Here is a 17,544-nt window from a genome sequence, read left to right on the forward strand (position 1 = left end):
TTTTCTTTGAGTAATGATGATCTCTTTAGTAGTCTGTTGGCGCCCTCTCCTGGAGGAATAGTTTGCTTGCTCTTGGACATTCTAAAAGAGAGGTCATGATAGACATTGAGCTTCTGAGCTCAATTGGGGACAGTCATGGGTGATGAATGTTTGCAACCTACTGCGAAGCCTCATACCGCAATATAAGGAACGTCAAATACTAAGAAAGGGCGGCCTATGAAAGAATTACTACTTTCAATAAGTACACTTAAACGGCTAATTGGGAATAGAAAAACTGTAAAAAGCCCTCTGAGAAAGCCCCCCTCTAACCTTTGATAGTAAGCTTTTCTGTAGTCTGCCTGTTGATGTATTTTCCGTTTGAACTGTGCACAACATGAAGAGACGGAACACTGGCGGCTTGTCACAATGCCCCCCGATGACATCACAATAGCGCTGCTGCCTAGAAAACAAGCTGCGCAGAAGAAGTTGTTCTTTGGGTGGGAGGGTGGGCTAGTGGAAGGAGGGGGCAATCTCTTTTTTTCCCGGGTGGTAGGGGGATGACAGGAGAAGGGAAGCGGGGTGGTGAGAAAGGTACAGAGGGCAGGGTTTGGGGGCTGGGAAGGAAAGGGAAAAGATTAGGGTTTGGGGATGATGAAAGGGCTTTCTACGGGTAAGGATGGCAAAGGGTGGCAGTGACGGAAAGTCAGGCAACCTGTCCTGTCCGTCTTTTTGTATCGTGAATTGGAAAGACTGCAAGGGGGAGGGGAGTTGCTTGCGCCCTAAAGGAGGAGTTATTCAGATTCATTGCAGTGGGCGGCGGCTGCAAAACGCACCATTCTTCTTGTTTTGGCTCTGCAAAGCAGCCTTTTCAAGGGTTGGCTTGGGTGACAAAATGTCTTGTGTAGGCGTGGGTTTGTCTCCCTCTCGCTCTCTCTCCCTAAGATGTGTCCGGCATAGGCCAGGGTGCCACTCGAGGCCCAAACCAATTCTGGTTATCGCTTCTCGGCCTTTTGGCTAAGATCAAGTGTAGTATCTGTTCTTATCAGTTTAATATCTGATACGTCCCCTATCTGGGGACCATATATTAAATGGATTTTTAGAACAGGGAGATGGAAAAAGAGCTTGCTCTGTCCACTCCACGCATTGACCTGGTATTGCAGTACCTCCAGGAACGGTGCACCCCTTCTTAACCCAGTTTCCAAAAGCAGAACTCAATTCACCTGATTCATATTAGCCCGATTTAATGAATTGGAAGAAAGCATACGTCTTCATATGCACCTCAATTTGGCCCATTCACTTTTCACACTTCCTCCTTTTGTTTTTTATCTTTCACACTTTTGACTTTCTTTATTCATCCAAATAGCAAACTCATCACCACTCAACCTGACCAACTCGGCTATGTCCCCGTGCTGCAGTTCTCTGTCTTATCTAGATCATTTGCAATTGAATGGAATAGATCCCTTTTGGACAAAGTGGATTCACCTGCTGCTGCAGTGACCACAGGTGTGATAACATCTAGAATTGGCATCTGGTGCGATCTCTCCGCTTCCACTCCAAAGAAAGTTACCTGTTTATTCCTATCATGCATTGGTTTTTGGGTTTTCTTTGAGTAATGATGATCTCTTTAGTAGTCTGTTGGCGCCCTCTCCTGGAGGAATAGTTTGCTTGCTCTTGGACATTCTAAAAGAGAGGTCATGATAGACATTGAGCTTCTGAGCTCAATTGGGGACAGTCATGGGTGATGAATGTTTGCAACCTACTGCGAAGCCTCATACCGCAATATAAGGAACGTCAAATACTAAGAAAGGGCGGCCTATGAAAGAATTACTACTTTCAATAAGTACACTTAAACGGCTAATTGGGAATAGAAAAACTGTAAAAAAGCCCTCTGAGAAAGCCCCCCTCTAACCTTTGATAGTAAGCTTTTCTGTAGTCTGCCTGTTGATGTATTTTCCGTTTGAACTGTGCACAACATGAAGAGACGGAACACTGGCGGCTTGTCACAATGCCCCCCGATGACATCACAATAGCGCTGCTGCCTAGAAAACAAGCTGCGCAGAAGAAGTTGTTCTTTGGGTGGGAGGGTGGGCTAGTGGAAGGAGGGGGCAATCTCTTTTTTTCCCGGGTGGTAGGGGGATGACAGGAGAAGGGAAGCGGGTGGTGAGAAAGGTACAGAGGGCAGGGTTTGGGGGCTGGGAAGGAAAGGGAAAAGATTAGGGTTTGGGGATGATGAAAGGGCTTTCTACGGGTAAGGATGGCAAAGGGTGGCAGTGACGGAAAGTCAGGCAACCTGTCCTGTCCGTCTTTTTGTATCGTGAATTGGAAAGACTGCAAGGGGGAGGGGAGTTGCTTGCGCCCTAAAGGAGGAGTTATTCAGATTCATTGCAGTGGGCGGCGGCTGCAAAACGCACCATTCTTCTTGTTTTTGGCTCTGCAAAGCAGCCTTTTCAAGGGTTGGCTTGGGTGACAAAATGTCTTGTGTAGGCGTGGGTTTGTCTCCCTCTCGCTCTCTCTCCCTAAGATGTGTCCGGCATAGGCCAGGGTGCCACTCGAGGCCCAAACCAATTCTGGTTATCGCTTCTCGGCCTTTTGGCTAAGATCAAGTGTAGTATCTGTTCTTATCAGTTTAATATCTGATACGTCCCCTATCTGGGGACCATATATTAAATGGATTTTTAGAACAGGGAGATGGAAAAAGAGCTTGCTCTGTCCACTCCACGCATTGACCTGGTATTGCAGTACCTCCAGGAACGGTGCACCCCTTCTTAACCCAGTTTCCAAAAGCAGAACTCAATTCACCTGATTCATATTAGCCCGATTTAATGAATTGGAAGAAAGCATACGTCTTCATATGCACCTCAATTTGGCCCATTCACTTTTCACACTTCCTCCTTTTGTTTTTTATCTTTCACACTTTTGACTTTCTTTATTCATCCAAATAGCAAACTCATCACCACTCAACCTGACCAACTCGGCTATGTCCCCGTGCTGCAGTTCTCTGTCTTATCTAGATCATTTGCAATTGAATGGAATAGATCCCTTTTGGACAAAGTGGATTCACCTGCTGCTGCAGTGACCACAGGTGTGATAACATCTAGAATTGGCATCTGGTGCGATCTCTCCGCTTCCACTCCAAAGAAAGTTACCTGTTTATTCCTATCATGCATTGGTTTTTGGGGTTTTCTTTGAGTAATGATGATCTCTTTAGTAGTCTGTTGGCGCCCTCTCCTGGAGGAATAGTTTGCTTGCTCTTGGACATTCTAAAAGAGAGGTCATGATAGACATTGAGCTTCTGAGCTCAATTGGGGACAGTCATGGGTGATGAATGTTTGCAACCTACTGCGAAGCCTCATACCGCAATATAAGGAACGTCAAATACTAAGAAAGGGCGGCCTATGAAAGAATTACTACTTTCAATAAGTACACTTAAACGGCTAATTGGGAATAGAAAAACTGTAAAAAGCCCTCTGAGAAAGCCCCCCTCTAACCTTTGATAGTAAGCTTTTCTGTAGTCTGCCTGTTGATGTATTTTCCGTTTGAACTGTGCACAACATGAAGAGACGGAACACTGGCGGCTTGTCACAATGCCCCCCGATGACATCACAATAGCGCTGCTGCCTAGAAAACAAGCTGCGCAGAAGAAGTTGTTCTTTGGGTGGGAGGGTGGGCTAGTGGAAGGAGGGGGCAATCTCTTTTTTTCCCGGGTGGTAGGGGGATGACAGGAGAAGGGAAGCGGGTGGTGAGAAAGGTACAGAGGGCAGGGTTTTGGGGGCTGGGAAGGAAAGGGAAAAGATTAGGGTTTGGGGATGATGAAAGGGCTTTCTACGGGTAAGGATGGCAAAGGGTGGCAGTGACGGAAAGTCAGGCAACCTGTCCTGTCCGTCTTTTTGTATCGTGAATTGGAAAGACTGCAAGGGGGAGGGGAGTTGCTTGCGCCCTAAAGGAGGAGTTATTCAGATTCATTGCAGTGGGCGGCGGCTGCAAAACGCACCATTCTTCTTGTTTTGGCTCTGCAAAGCAGCCTTTTCAAGGGTTGGCTTGGGTGACAAAATGTCTTGTGTAGGCGTGGGTTTGTCTCCCTCTCGCTCTCTCTCCCTAAGATGTGTCCGGCATAGGCCAGGGTGCCACTCGAGGCCCAAACCAATTCTGGTTATCGCTTCTCGGCCTTTTGGCTAAGATCAAGTGTAGTATCTGTTCTTATCAGTTTAATATCTGATACGTCCCCTATCTGGGGACCATATATTAAATGGATTTTTAGAACAGGGAGATGGAAAAAGAGCTTGCTCTGTCCACTCCACGCATTGACCTGGTATTGCAGTACCTCCAGGAACGGTGCACCCCTTCTTAACCCAGTTTCCAAAAGCAGAACTCAATTCACCTGATTCATATTAGCCCGATTTAATGAATTGGAAGAAAGCATACGTCTTCATATGCACCTCAATTTGGCCCATTCACTTTTCACACTTCCTCCTTTTGTTTTTTATCTTTCACACTTTTGACTTTCTTTATTCATCCAAATAGCAAACTCATCACCACTCAACCTGACCAACTCGGCTATGTCCCCGTGCTGCAGTTCTCTGTCTTATCTAGATCATTTGCAATTGAATGGAATAGATCCCTTTTGGACAAAGTGGATTCACCTGCTGCTGCAGTGACCACAGGTGTGATAACATCTAGAATTGGCATCTGGTGCGATCTCTCCGCTTCCACTCCAAAGAAAGTTACCTGTTTATTCCTATCATGCATTGGTTTTTGGGGTTTTCTTTGAGTAATGATGATCTCTTTAGTAGTCTGTTGGCGCCCTCTCCTGGAGGAATAGTTTGCTTGCTCTTGGACATTCTAAAAGAGAGGTCATGATAGACATTGAGCTTCTGAGCTCAATTGGGGACAGTCATGGGTGATGAATGTTTGCAACCTACTGCGAAGCCTCATACCGCAATATAAGGAACGTCAAATACTAAGAAAGGGCGGCCTATGAAAGAATTACTACTTTCAATAAGTACACTTAAACGGCTAATTGGGAATAGAAAAACTGTAAAAAGCCCTCTGAGAAAGCCCCCCTCTAACCTTTGATAGTAAGCTTTTCTGTAGTCTGCCTGTTGATGTATTTTCCGTTTGAACTGTGCACAACATGAAGAGACGGAACACTGGCGGCTTGTCACAATGCCCCCCGATGACATCACAATAGCGCTGCTGCCTAGAAAACAAGCTGCGCAGAAGAAGTTGTTCTTTGGGTGGGAGGGTGGGCTAGTGGAAGGAGGGGGCAATCTCTTTTTTTCCCGGGTGGTAGGGGGATGACAGGAGAAGGGAAGCGGGTGGTGAGAAAGGTACAGAGGGCAGGGTTTGGGGGCTGGGAAGGAAAGGGAAAAGATTAGGGTTTGGGGATGATGAAAGGGCTTTCTACGGGTAAGGATGGCAAAGGGTGGCAGTGACGGAAAGTCAGGCAACCTGTCCTGTCCGTCTTTTTGTATCGTGAATTGGAAAGACTGCAAGGGGGAGGGGAGTTGCTTGCGCCCTAAAGGAGGAGTTATTCAGATTCATTGCAGTGGGCGGCGGCTGCAAAACGCACCATTCTTCTTGTTTTGGCTCTGCAAAGCAGCCTTTTCAAGGGTTGGCTTGGGTGACAAAATGTCTTGTGTAGGCGTGGGTTTGTCTCCCTCTCGCTCTCTCTCCCTAAGATGTGTCCGGCATAGGCCAGGGTGCCACTCGAGGCCCAAACCAATTCTGGTTATCGCTTCTCGGCCTTTTGGCTAAGATCAAGTGTAGTATCTGTTCTTATCAGTTTAATATCTGATACGTCCCCTATCTGGGGACCATATATTAAATGGATTTTTAGAACAGGGAGATGGAAAAAGAGCTTGCTCTGTCCACTCCACGCATTGACCTGGTATTGCAGTACCTCCAGGAACGGTGCACCCCTTCTTAACCCAGTTTCCAAAAGCAGAACTCAATTCACCTGATTCATATTAGCCCGATTTAATGAATTGGAAGAAAGCATACGTCTTCATATGCACCTCAATTTGGCCCATTCACTTTTCACACTTCCTCCTTTTGTTTTTTATCTTTCACACTTTTGACTTTCTTTATTCATCCAAATAGCAAACTCATCACCACTCAACCTGACCAACTCGGCTATGTCCCCGTGCTGCAGTTCTCTGTCTTATCTAGATCATTTGCAATTGAATGGAATAGATCCCTTTTGGACAAAGTGGATTCACCTGCTGCTGCAGTGACCACAGGTGTGATAACATCTAGAATTGGCATCTGGTGCGATCTCTCCGCTTCCACTCCAAAGAAAGTTACCTGTTTATTCCTATCATGCATTGGTTTTTGGGGTTTTCTTTGAGTAATGATGATCTCTTTAGTAGTCTGTTGGCGCCCTCTCCTGGAGGAATAGTTTGCTTGCTCTTGGACATTCTAAAAGAGAGGTCATGATAGACATTGAGCTTCTGAGCTCAATTGGGGACAGTCATGGGTGATGAATGTTTGCAACCTACTGCGAAGCCTCATACCGCAATATAAGGAACGTCAAATACTAAGAAAGGGCGGCCTATGAAAGAATTACTACTTTCAATAAGTACACTTAAACGGCTAATTGGGAATAGAAAAACTGTAAAAAGCCCTCTGAGAAAGCCCCCCTCTAACCTTTGATAGTAAGCTTTTCTGTAGTCTGCCTGTTGATGTATTTTCCGTTTGAACTGTGCACAACATGAAGAGACGGAACACTGGCGGCTTGTCACAATGCCCCCCGATGACATCACAATAGCGCTGCTGCCTAGAAAACAAGCTGCGCAGAAGAAGTTGTTCTTTGGGTGGGAGGGTGGGCTAGTGGAAGGAGGGGGCAATCTCTTTTTTTCCCGGGTGGTAGGGGGATGACAGGAGAAGGGAAGCGGGTGGTGAGAAAGGTACAGAGGGCAGGGTTTGGGGGCTGGGAAGGAAAGGGAAAAGATTAGGGTTTGGGGATGATGAAAGGGCTTTCTACGGGTAAGGATGGCAAAGGGTGGCAGTGACGGAAAGTCAGGCAACCTGTCCTGTCCGTCTTTTTGTATCGTGAATTGGAAAGACTGCAAGGGGGAGGGGAGTTGCTTGCGCCCTAAAGGAGGAGTTATTCAGATTCATTGCAGTGGGCGGCGGCTGCAAAACGCACCATTCTTCTTGTTTTGGCTCTGCAAAGCAGCCTTTTCAAGGGTTGGCTTGGGTGACAAAATGTCTTGTGTAGGCGTGGGTTTGTCTCCCTCTCGCTCTCTCTCCCTAAGATGTGTCCGGCATAGGCCAGGGTGCCACTCGAGGCCCAAACCAATTCTGGTTATCGCTTCTCGGCCTTTTGGCTAAGATCAAGTGTAGTATCTGTTCTTATCAGTTTAATATCTGATACGTCCCCTATCTGGGGACCATATATTAAATGGATTTTTAGAACAGGGAGATGGAAAAAGAGCTTGCTCTGTCCACTCCACGCATTGACCTGGTATTGCAGTACCTCCAGGAACGGTGCACCCCTTCTTAACCCAGTTTCCAAAAGCAGAACTCAATTCACCTGATTCATATTAGCCCGATTTAATGAATTGGAAGAAAGCATACGTCTTCATATGCACCTCAATTTGGCCCATTCACTTTTCACACTTCCTCCTTTTGTTTTTTATCTTTCACACTTTTGACTTTCTTTATTCATCCAAATAGCAAACTCATCACCACTCAACCTGACCAACTCGGCTATGTCCCCGTGCTGCAGTTCTCTGTCTTATCTAGATCATTTGCAATTGAATGGAATAGATCCCTTTTGGACAAAGTGGATTCACCTGCTGCTGCAGTGACCACAGGTGTGATAACATCTAGAATTGGCATCTGGTGCGATCTCTCCGCTTCCACTCCAAAGAAAGTTACCTGTTTATTCCTATCATGCATTGGTTTTTGGGGTTTTCTTTGAGTAATGATGATCTCTTTAGTAGTCTGTTGGCGCCCTCTCCTGGAGGAATAGTTTGCTTGCTCTTGGACATTCTAAAAGAGAGGTCATGATAGACATTGAGCTTCTGAGCTCAATTGGGGACAGTCATGGGTGATGAATGTTTGCAACCTACTGCGAAGCCTCATACCGCAATATAAGGAACGTCAAATACTAAGAAAGGGCGGCCTATGAAAGAATTACTACTTTCAATAAGTACACTTAAACGGCTAATTGGGAATAGAAAAACTGTAAAAAGCCCTCTGAGAAAGCCCCCCTCTAACCTTTGATAGTAAGCTTTTCTGTAGTCTGCCTGTTGATGTATTTTCCGTTTGAACTGTGCACAACATGAAGAGACGGAACACTGGCGGCTTGTCACAATGCCCCCCGATGACATCACAATAGCGCTGCTGCCTAGAAAACAAGCTGCGCAGAAGAAGTTGTTCTTTGGGTGGGAGGGTGGGCTAGTGGAAGGAGGGGGCAATCTCTTTTTTTCCCGGGTGGTAGGGGGATGACAGGAGAAGGGAAGCGGGTGGTGAGAAAGGTACAGAGGGCAGGGTTTGGGGGCTGGGAAGGAAAGGGAAAAGATTAGGGTTTGGGGATGATGAAAGGGCTTTCTACGGGTAAGGATGGCAAAGGGTGGCAGTGACGGAAAGTCAGGCAACCTGTCCTGTCCGTCTTTTTGTATCGTGAATTGGAAAGACTGCAAGGGGGAGGGGAGTTGCTTGCGCCCTAAAGGAGGAGTTATTCAGATTCATTGCAGTGGGCGGCGGCTGCAAAACGCACCATTCTTCTTGTTTTGGCTCTGCAAAGCAGCCTTTTCAAGGGTTGGCTTGGGTGACAAAATGTCTTGTGTAGGCGTGGGTTTGTCTCCCTCTCGCTCTCTCTCCCTAAGATGTGTCCGGCATAGGCCAGGGTGCCACTCGAGGCCCAAACCAATTCTGGTTATCGCTTCTCGGCCTTTTGGCTAAGATCAAGTGTAGTATCTGTTCTTATCAGTTTAATATCTGATACGTCCCCTATCTGGGGACCATATATTAAATGGATTTTTAGAACAGGGAGATGGAAAAAGAGCTTGCTCTGTCCACTCCACGCATTGACCTGGTATTGCAGTACCTCCAGGAACGGTGCACCCCTTCTTAACCCAGTTTCCAAAAGCAGAACTCAATTCACCTGATTCATATTAGCCCGATTTAATGAATTGGAAGAAAGCATACGTCTTCATATGCACCTCAATTTGGCCCATTCACTTTTCACACTTCCTCCTTTTGTTTTTTATCTTTCACACTTTTGACTTTCTTTATTCATCCAAATAGCAAACTCATCACCACTCAACCTGACCAACTCGGCTATGTCCCCGTGCTGCAGTTCTCTGTCTTATCTAGATCATTTGCAATTGAATGGAATAGATCCCTTTTGGACAAAGTGGATTCACCTGCTGCTGCAGTGACCACAGGTGTGATAACATCTAGAATTGGCATCTGGTGCGATCTCTCCGCTTCCACTCCAAAGAAAGTTACCTGTTTATTCCTATCATGCATTGGTTTTTGGGGTTTTCTTTGAGTAATGATGATCTCTTTAGTAGTCTGTTGGCGCCCTCTCCTGGAGGAATAGTTTGCTTGCTCTTGGACATTCTAAAAGAGAGGTCATGATAGACATTGAGCTTCTGAGCTCAATTGGGGACAGTCATGGGTGATGAATGTTTGCAACCTACTGCGAAGCCTCATACCGCAATATAAGGAACGTCAAATACTAAGAAAGGGCGGCCTATGAAAGAATTACTACTTTCAATAAGTACACTTAAACGGCTAATTGGGAATAGAAAAACTGTAAAAAGCCCTCTGAGAAAGCCCCCCTCTAACCTTTGATAGTAAGCTTTTCTGTAGTCTGCCTGTTGATGTATTTTCCGTTTGAACTGTGCACAACATGAAGAGACGGAACACTGGCGGCTTGTCACAATGCCCCCCGATGACATCACAATAGCGCTGCTGCCTAGAAAACAAGCTGCGCAGAAGAAGTTGTTCTTTGGGTGGGAGGGTGGGCTAGTGGAAGGAGGGGGCAATCTCTTTTTTTCCCGGGTGGTAGGGGGATGACAGGAGAAGGGAAGCGGGTGGTGAGAAAGGTACAGAGGGCAGGGTTTGGGGGCTGGGAAGGAAAGGGAAAAGATTAGGGTTTGGGGATGATGAAAGGGCTTTCTACGGGTAAGGATGGCAAAGGGTGGCAGTGACGGAAAGTCAGGCAACCTGTCCTGTCCGTCTTTTTGTATCGTGAATTGGAAAGACTGCAAGGGGGAGGGGAGTTGCTTGCGCCCTAAAGGAGGAGTTATTCAGATTCATTGCAGTGGGCGGCGGCTGCAAAACGCACCATTCTTCTTGTTTTGGCTCTGCAAAGCAGCCTTTTCAAGGGTTGGCTTGGGTGACAAAATGTCTTGTGTAGGCGTGGGTTTGTCTCCCTCTCGCTCTCTCTCCCTAAGATGTGTCCGGCATAGGCCAGGGTGCCACTCGAGGCCCAAACCAATTCTGGTTATCGCTTCTCGGCCTTTTGGCTAAGATCAAGTGTAGTATCTGTTCTTATCAGTTTAATATCTGATACGTCCCCTATCTGGGGACCATATATTAAATGGATTTTTAGAACAGGGAGATGGAAAAAGAGCTTGCTCTGTCCACTCCACGCATTGACCTGGTATTGCAGTACCTCCAGGAACGGTGCACCCCTTCTTAACCCAGTTTCCAAAAGCAGAACTCAATTCACCTGATTCATATTAGCCCGATTTAATGAATTGGAAGAAAGCATACGTCTTCATATGCACCTCAATTTGGCCCATTCACTTTTCACACTTCCTCCTTTTGTTTTTTATCTTTCACACTTTTGACTTTCTTTATTCATCCAAATAGCAAACTCATCACCACTCAACCTGACCAACTCGGCTATGTCCCCGTGCTGCAGTTCTCTGTCTTATCTAGATCATTTGCAATTGAATGGAATAGATCCCTTTTGGACAAAGTGGATTCACCTGCTGCTGCAGTGACCACAGGTGTGATAACATCTAGAATTGGCATCTGGTGCGATCTCTCCGCTTCCACTCCAAAGAAAGTTACCTGTTTATTCCTATCATGCATTGGTTTTTGGGGTTTTCTTTGAGTAATGATGATCTCTTTAGTAGTCTGTTGGCGCCCTCTCCTGGAGGAATAGTTTGCTTGCTCTTGGACATTCTAAAAGAGAGGTCATGATAGACATTGAGCTTCTGAGCTCAATTGGGGACAGTCATGGGTGATGAATGTTTGCAACCTACTGCGAAGCCTCATACCGCAATATAAGGAACGTCAAATACTAAGAAAGGGCGGCCTATGAAAGAATTACTACTTTCAATAAGTACACTTAAACGGCTAATTGGGAATAGAAAAACTGTAAAAAGCCCTCTGAGAAAGCCCCCCTCTAACCTTTGATAGTAAGCTTTTCTGTAGTCTGCCTGTTGATGTATTTTCCGTTTGAACTGTGCACAACATGAAGAGACGGAACACTGGCGGCTTGTCACAATGCCCCCCGATGACATCACAATAGCGCTGCTGCCTAGAAAACAAGCTGCGCAGAAGAAGTTGTTCTTTGGGTGGGAGGGTGGGCTAGTGGAAGGAGGGGGCAATCTCTTTTTTTCCCGGGTGGTAGGGGGATGACAGGAGAAGGGAAGCGGGTGGTGAGAAAGGTACAGAGGGCAGGGTTTGGGGGCTGGGAAGGAAAGGGAAAAGATTAGGGTTTGGGGATGATGAAAGGGCTTTCTACGGGTAAGGATGGCAAAGGGTGGCAGTGACGGAAAGTCAGGCAACCTGTCCTGTCCGTCTTTTTGTATCGTGAATTGGAAAGACTGCAAGGGGGAGGGGAGTTGCTTGCGCCCTAAAGGAGGAGTTATTCAGATTCATTGCAGTGGGCGGCGGCTGCAAAACGCACCATTCTTCTTGTTTTGGCTCTGCAAAGCAGCCTTTTCAAGGGTTGGCTTGGGTGACAAAATGTCTTGTGTAGGCGTGGGTTTGTCTCCCTCTCGCTCTCTCTCCCTAAGATGTGTCCGGCATAGGCCAGGGTGCCACTCGAGGCCCAAACCAATTCTGGTTATCGCTTCTCGGCCTTTTGGCTAAGATCAAGTGTAGTATCTGTTCTTATCAGTTTAATATCTGATACGTCCCCTATCTGGGGACCATATATTAAATGGATTTTTAGAACAGGGAGATGGAAAAAGAGCTTGCTCTGTCCACTCCACGCATTGACCTGGTATTGCAGTACCTCCAGGAACGGTGCACCCCTTCTTAACCCAGTTTCCAAAAGCAGAACTCAATTCACCTGATTCATATTAGCCCGATTTAATGAATTGGAAGAAAGCATACGTCTTCATATGCACCTCAATTTGGCCCATTCACTTTTCACACTTCCTCCTTTTGTTTTTTATCTTTCACACTTTTGACTTTCTTTATTCATCCAAATAGCAAACTCATCACCACTCAACCTGACCAACTCGGCTATGTCCCCGTGCTGCAGTTCTCTGTCTTATCTAGATCATTTGCAATTGAATGGAATAGATCCCTTTTGGACAAAGTGGATTCACCTGCTGCTGCAGTGACCACAGGTGTGATAACATCTAGAATTGGCATCTGGTGCGATCTCTCCGCTTCCACTCCAAAGAAAGTTACCTGTTTATTCCTATCATGCATTGGTTTTTGGGGTTTTCTTTGAGTAATGATGATCTCTTTAGTAGTCTGTTGGCGCCCTCTCCTGGAGGAATAGTTTGCTTGCTCTTGGACATTCTAAAAGAGAGGTCATGATAGACATTGAGCTTCTGAGCTCAATTGGGGACAGTCATGGGTGATGAATGTTTGCAACCTACTGCGAAGCCTCATACCGCAATATAAGGAACGTCAAATACTAAGAAAGGGCGGCCTATGAAAGAATTACTACTTTCAATAAGTACACTTAAACGGCTAATTGGGAATAGAAAAACTGTAAAAAGCCCTCTGAGAAAGCCCCCCTCTAACCTTTGATAGTAAGCTTTTCTGTAGTCTGCCTGTTGATGTATTTTCCGTTTGAACTGTGCACAACATGAAGAGACGGAACACTGGCGGCTTGTCACAATGCCCCCCGATGACATCACAATAGCGCTGCTGCCTAGAAAACAAGCTGCGCAGAAGAAGTTGTTCTTTGGGTGGGAGGGTGGGCTAGTGGAAGGAGGGGGCAATCTCTTTTTTTCCCGGGTGGTAGGGGGATGACAGGAGAAGGGAAGCGGGTGGTGAGAAAGGTACAGAGGGCAGGGTTTGGGGGCTGGGAAGGAAAGGGAAAAGATTAGGGTTTGGGGATGATGAAAGGGCTTTCTACGGGTAAGGATGGCAAAGGGTGGCAGTGACGGAAAGTCAGGCAACCTGTCCTGTCCGTCTTTTTGTATCGTGAATTGGAAAGACTGCAAGGGGGAGGGGAGTTGCTTGCGCCCTAAAGGAGGAGTTATTCAGATTCATTGCAGTGGGCGGCGGCTGCAAAACGCACCATTCTTCTTGTTTTGGCTCTGCAAAGCAGCCTTTTCAAGGGTTGGCTTGGGTGACAAAATGTCTTGTGTAGGCGTGGGTTTGTCTCCCTCTCGCTCTCTCTCCCTAAGATGTGTCCGGCATAGGCCAGGGTGCCACTCGAGGCCCAAACCAATTCTGGTTATCGCTTCTCGGCCTTTTGGCTAAGATCAAGTGTAGTATCTGTTCTTATCAGTTTAATATCTGATACGTCCCCTATCTGGGGACCATATATTAAATGGATTTTTAGAACAGGGAGATGGAAAAAGAGCTTGCTCTGTCCACTCCACGCATTGACCTGGTATTGCAGTACCTCCAGGAACGGTGCACCCCTTCTTAACCCAGTTTCCAAAAGCAGAACTCAATTCACCTGATTCATATTAGCCCGATTTAATGAATTGGAAGAAAGCATACGTCTTCATATGCACCTCAATTTGGCCCATTCACTTTTCACACTTCCTCCTTTTGTTTTTTATCTTTCACACTTTTGACTTTCTTTATTCATCCAAATAGCAAACTCATCACCACTCAACCTGACCAACTCGGCTATGTCCCCGTGCTGCAGTTCTCTGTCTTATCTAGATCATTTGCAATTGAATGGAATAGATCCCTTTTGGACAAAGTGGATTCACCTGCTGCTGCAGTGACCACAGGTGTGATAACATCTAGAATTGGCATCTGGTGCGATCTCTCCGCTTCCACTCCAAAGAAAGTTACCTGTTTATTCCTATCATGCATTGGTTTTTGGGGTTTTCTTTGAGTAATGATGATCTCTTTAGTAGTCTGTTGGCGCCCTCTCCTGGAGGAATAGTTTGCTTGCTCTTGGACATTCTAAAAGAGAGGTCATGATAGACATTGAGCTTCTGAGCTCAATTGGGGACAGTCATGGGTGATGAATGTTTGCAACCTACTGCGAAGCCTCATACCGCAATATAAGGAACGTCAAATACTAAGAAAGGGCGGCCTATGAAAGAATTACTACTTTCAATAAGTACACTTAAACGGCTAATTGGGAATAGAAAAACTGTAAAAAGCCCTCTGAGAAAGCCCCCCTCTAACCTTTGATAGTAAGCTTTTCTGTAGTCTGCCTGTTGATGTATTTTCCGTTTGAACTGTGCACAACATGAAGAGACGGAACACTGGCGGCTTGTCACAATGCCCCCCGATGACATCACAATAGCGCTGCTGCCTAGAAAACAAGCTGCGCAGAAGAAGTTGTTCTTTGGGTGGGAGGGTGGGCTAGTGGAAGGAGGGGGCAATCTCTTTTTTTCCCGGGTGGTAGGGGGATGACAGGAGAAGGGAAGCGGGTGGTGAGAAAGGTACAGAGGGCAGGGTTTGGGGGCTGGGAAGGAAAGGGAAAAGATTAGGGTTTGGGGATGATGAAAGGGCTTTCTACGGGTAAGGATGGCAAAGGGTGGCAGTGACGGAAAGTCAGGCAACCTGTCCTGTCCGTCTTTTTGTATCGTGAATTGGAAAGACTGCAAGGGGGAGGGGAGTTGCTTGCGCCCTAAAGGAGGAGTTATTCAGATTCATTGCAGTGGGCGGCGGCTGCAAAACGCACCATTCTTCTTGTTTTGGCTCTGCAAAGCAGCCTTTTCAAGGGTTGGCTTGGGTGACAAAATGTCTTGTGTAGGCGTGGGTTTGTCTCCCTCTCGCTCTCTCTCCCTAAGATGTGTCCGGCATAGGCCAGGGTGCCACTCGAGGCCCAAACCAATTCTGGTTATCGCTTCTCGGCCTTTTGGCTAAGATCAAGTGTAGTATCTGTTCTTATCAGTTTAATATCTGATACGTCCCCTATCTGGGGACCATATATTAAATGGATTTTTAGAACAGGGAGATGGAAAAAGAGCTTGCTCTGTCCACTCCACGCATTGACCTGGTATTGCAGTACCTCCAGGAACGGTGCACCCCTTCTTAACCCAGTTTCCAAAAGCAGAACTCAATTCACCTGATTCATATTAGCCCGATTTAATGAATTGGAAGAAAGCATACGTCTTCATATGCACCTCAATTTGGCCCATTCACTTTTCACACTTCCTCCTTTTGTTTTTTATCTTTCACACTTTTGACTTTCTTTATTCATCCAAATAGCAAACTCATCACCACTCAACCTGACCAACTCGGCTATGTCCCCGTGCTGCAGTTCTCTGTCTTATCTAGATCATTTGCAATTGAATGGAATAGATCCCTTTTGGACAAAGTGGATTCACCTGCTGCTGCAGTGACCACAGGTGTGATAACATCTAGAATTGGCATCTGGTGCGATCTCTCCGCTTCCACTCCAAAGAAAGTTACCTGTTTATTCCTATCATGCATTGGTTTTTGGGGTTTTCTTTGAGTAATGATGATCTCTTTAGTAGTCTGTTGGCGCCCTCTCCTGGAGGAATAGTTTGCTTGCTCTTGGACATTCTAAAAGAGAGGTCATGATAGACATTGAGCTTCTGAGCTCAATTGGGGACAGTCATGGGTGATGAATGTTTGCAACCTACTGCGAAGCCTCATACCGCAATATAAGGAACGTCAAATACTAAGAAAGGGCGGCCTATGAAAGAATTACTACTTTCAATAAGTACACTTAAACGGCTAATTGGGAATAGAAAAACTGTAAAAAGCCCTCTGAGAAAGCCCCCCTCTAACCTTTGATAGTAAGCTTTTCTGTAGTCTGCCTGTTGATGTATTTTCCGTTTGAACTGTGCACAACATGAAGAGACGGAACACTGGCGGCTTGTCACAATGCCCCCCGATGACATCACAATAGCGCTGCTGCCTAGAAAACAAGCTGCGCAGAAGAAGTTGTTCTTTGGGTGGGAGGGTGGGCTAGTGGAAGGAGGGGGCAATCTCTTTTTTTCCCGGGTGGTAGGGGGATGACAGGAGAAGGGAAGCGGGTGGTGAGAAAGGTACAGAGGGCAGGGTTTGGGGGCTGGGAAGGAAAGGGAAAAGATTAGGGTTTGGGGATGATGAAAGGGCTTTCTACGGGTAAGGATGGCAAAGGGTGGCAGTGACGGAAAGTCAGGCAACCTGTCCTGTCCGTCTTTTTGTATCGTGAATTGGAAAGACTGCAAGGGGGAGGGGAGTTGCTTGCGCCCTAAAGGAGGAGTTATTCAGATTCATTGCAGTGGGCGGCGGCTGCAAAACGCACCATTCTTCTTGTTTTGGCTCTGCAAAGCAGCCTTTTCAAGGGTTGGCTTGGGTGACAAAATGTCTTGTGTAGGCGTGGGTTTGTCTCCCTCTCGCTCTCTCTCCCTAAGATGTGTCCGGCATAGGCCAGGGTGCCACTCGAGGCCCAAACCAATTCTGGTTATCGCTTCTCGGCCTTTTGGCTAAGATCAAGTGTAGTATCTGTTCTTATCAGTTTAATATCTGATACGTCCCCTATCTGGGGACCATATATTAAATGGATTTTTAGAACAGGGAGATGGAAAAAGAGCTTGCTCTGTCCACTCCACGCATTGACCTGGTATTGCAGTACCTCCAGGAACGGTGCACCCCTTCTTAACCCAGTTTCCAAAAGCAGAACTCAATTCACCTGATTCATATTAGCCCGATTTAATGAATTGGAAGAAAGCATACGTCTTCATATGCACCTCAATTTGGCCCATTCACTTTTCACACTTCCTCCTTTTGTTTTTTATCTTTCACACTTTTGACTTTCTTTATTCATCCAAATAGCAAACTCATCACCACTCAACCTGACCAACTCGGCTATGTCCCCGTGCTGCAGTTCTCTGTCTTATCTAGATCATTTGCAATTGAATGGAATAGATCCCTTTTGGACAAAGTGGATTCACCTGCTGCTGCAGTGACCACAGGTGTGATAACATCTAGAATTGGCATCTGGTGCGATCTCTCCGCTTCCACTCCAAAGAAAGTTACCTGTTTATTCCTATCATGCATTGGTTTTTGGGGTTTTCTTTGAGTAATGATGATCTCTTTAGTAGTCTGTTGGCGCCCTCTCCTGGAGGAATAGTTTGCTTGCTCTTGGACATTCTAAAAGAGAGGTCATGATAGACATTGAGCTTCTGAGCTCAATTGGGGACAGTCATGGGTGATGAATGTTTGCAACCTACTGCGAAGCCTCATACCGCAATA

The 17,544-nt window shown here is 46.3% G+C and overlaps 11 non-coding genes across 11 annotated transcripts; all 11 read left to right on the forward strand.

Moving 5' to 3' along the window:
- The first annotated feature begins 973 nt into the window (after positions 1–973).
- Positions 974–1,164, forward strand: LOC142268214 (U2 spliceosomal RNA). Its single transcript, XR_012733971.1, has one exon. It is a non-coding gene; the product is annotated as a U2 spliceosomal RNA (small nuclear RNA).
- Positions 1,165–2,552: 1,388 nt separating this feature from the next.
- LOC142268253 (U2 spliceosomal RNA) lies at positions 2,553–2,743 on the forward strand. The gene has a single exon (XR_012734003.1). It is a non-coding gene; the product is annotated as a U2 spliceosomal RNA (small nuclear RNA).
- Positions 2,744–4,131: 1,388 nt separating this feature from the next.
- On the forward strand, positions 4,132–4,322 carry LOC142268265 (U2 spliceosomal RNA). The gene has a single exon (XR_012734014.1). It is a non-coding gene; the product is annotated as a U2 spliceosomal RNA (small nuclear RNA).
- A 1,387-nt stretch (positions 4,323–5,709) lies between these two features.
- Positions 5,710–5,900, forward strand: LOC142268277 (U2 spliceosomal RNA). The gene has a single exon (XR_012734025.1). It is a non-coding gene; the product is annotated as a U2 spliceosomal RNA (small nuclear RNA).
- A 1,387-nt stretch (positions 5,901–7,287) lies between these two features.
- On the forward strand, positions 7,288–7,478 carry LOC142268290 (U2 spliceosomal RNA). Its single transcript, XR_012734036.1, has one exon. It is a non-coding gene; the product is annotated as a U2 spliceosomal RNA (small nuclear RNA).
- A 1,387-nt stretch (positions 7,479–8,865) lies between these two features.
- On the forward strand, positions 8,866–9,056 carry LOC142268220 (U2 spliceosomal RNA). Its single transcript, XR_012733977.1, has one exon. It is a non-coding gene; the product is annotated as a U2 spliceosomal RNA (small nuclear RNA).
- Positions 9,057–10,443: 1,387 nt separating this feature from the next.
- Positions 10,444–10,634, forward strand: LOC142268232 (U2 spliceosomal RNA). The gene has a single exon (XR_012733988.1). It is a non-coding gene; the product is annotated as a U2 spliceosomal RNA (small nuclear RNA).
- A 1,387-nt stretch (positions 10,635–12,021) lies between these two features.
- LOC142268244 (U2 spliceosomal RNA) lies at positions 12,022–12,212 on the forward strand. The gene has a single exon (XR_012733995.1). It is a non-coding gene; the product is annotated as a U2 spliceosomal RNA (small nuclear RNA).
- A 1,387-nt stretch (positions 12,213–13,599) lies between these two features.
- LOC142268246 (U2 spliceosomal RNA) lies at positions 13,600–13,790 on the forward strand. The gene has a single exon (XR_012733996.1). It is a non-coding gene; the product is annotated as a U2 spliceosomal RNA (small nuclear RNA).
- Positions 13,791–15,177: 1,387 nt separating this feature from the next.
- Positions 15,178–15,368, forward strand: LOC142268247 (U2 spliceosomal RNA). Its single transcript, XR_012733997.1, has one exon. It is a non-coding gene; the product is annotated as a U2 spliceosomal RNA (small nuclear RNA).
- Positions 15,369–16,755: 1,387 nt separating this feature from the next.
- LOC142268248 (U2 spliceosomal RNA) lies at positions 16,756–16,946 on the forward strand. Its single transcript, XR_012733998.1, has one exon. It is a non-coding gene; the product is annotated as a U2 spliceosomal RNA (small nuclear RNA).
- Positions 16,947–17,544: the final 598 nt, after the last annotated feature.

This window comes from Anomaloglossus baeobatrachus, unplaced genomic scaffold, assembly GCF_048569485.1.
Source record: "Anomaloglossus baeobatrachus isolate aAnoBae1 unplaced genomic scaffold, aAnoBae1.hap1 Scaffold_2994, whole genome shotgun sequence".
Lineage (NCBI taxonomy): Eukaryota > Metazoa > Chordata > Amphibia > Anura > Aromobatidae > Anomaloglossus > Anomaloglossus baeobatrachus.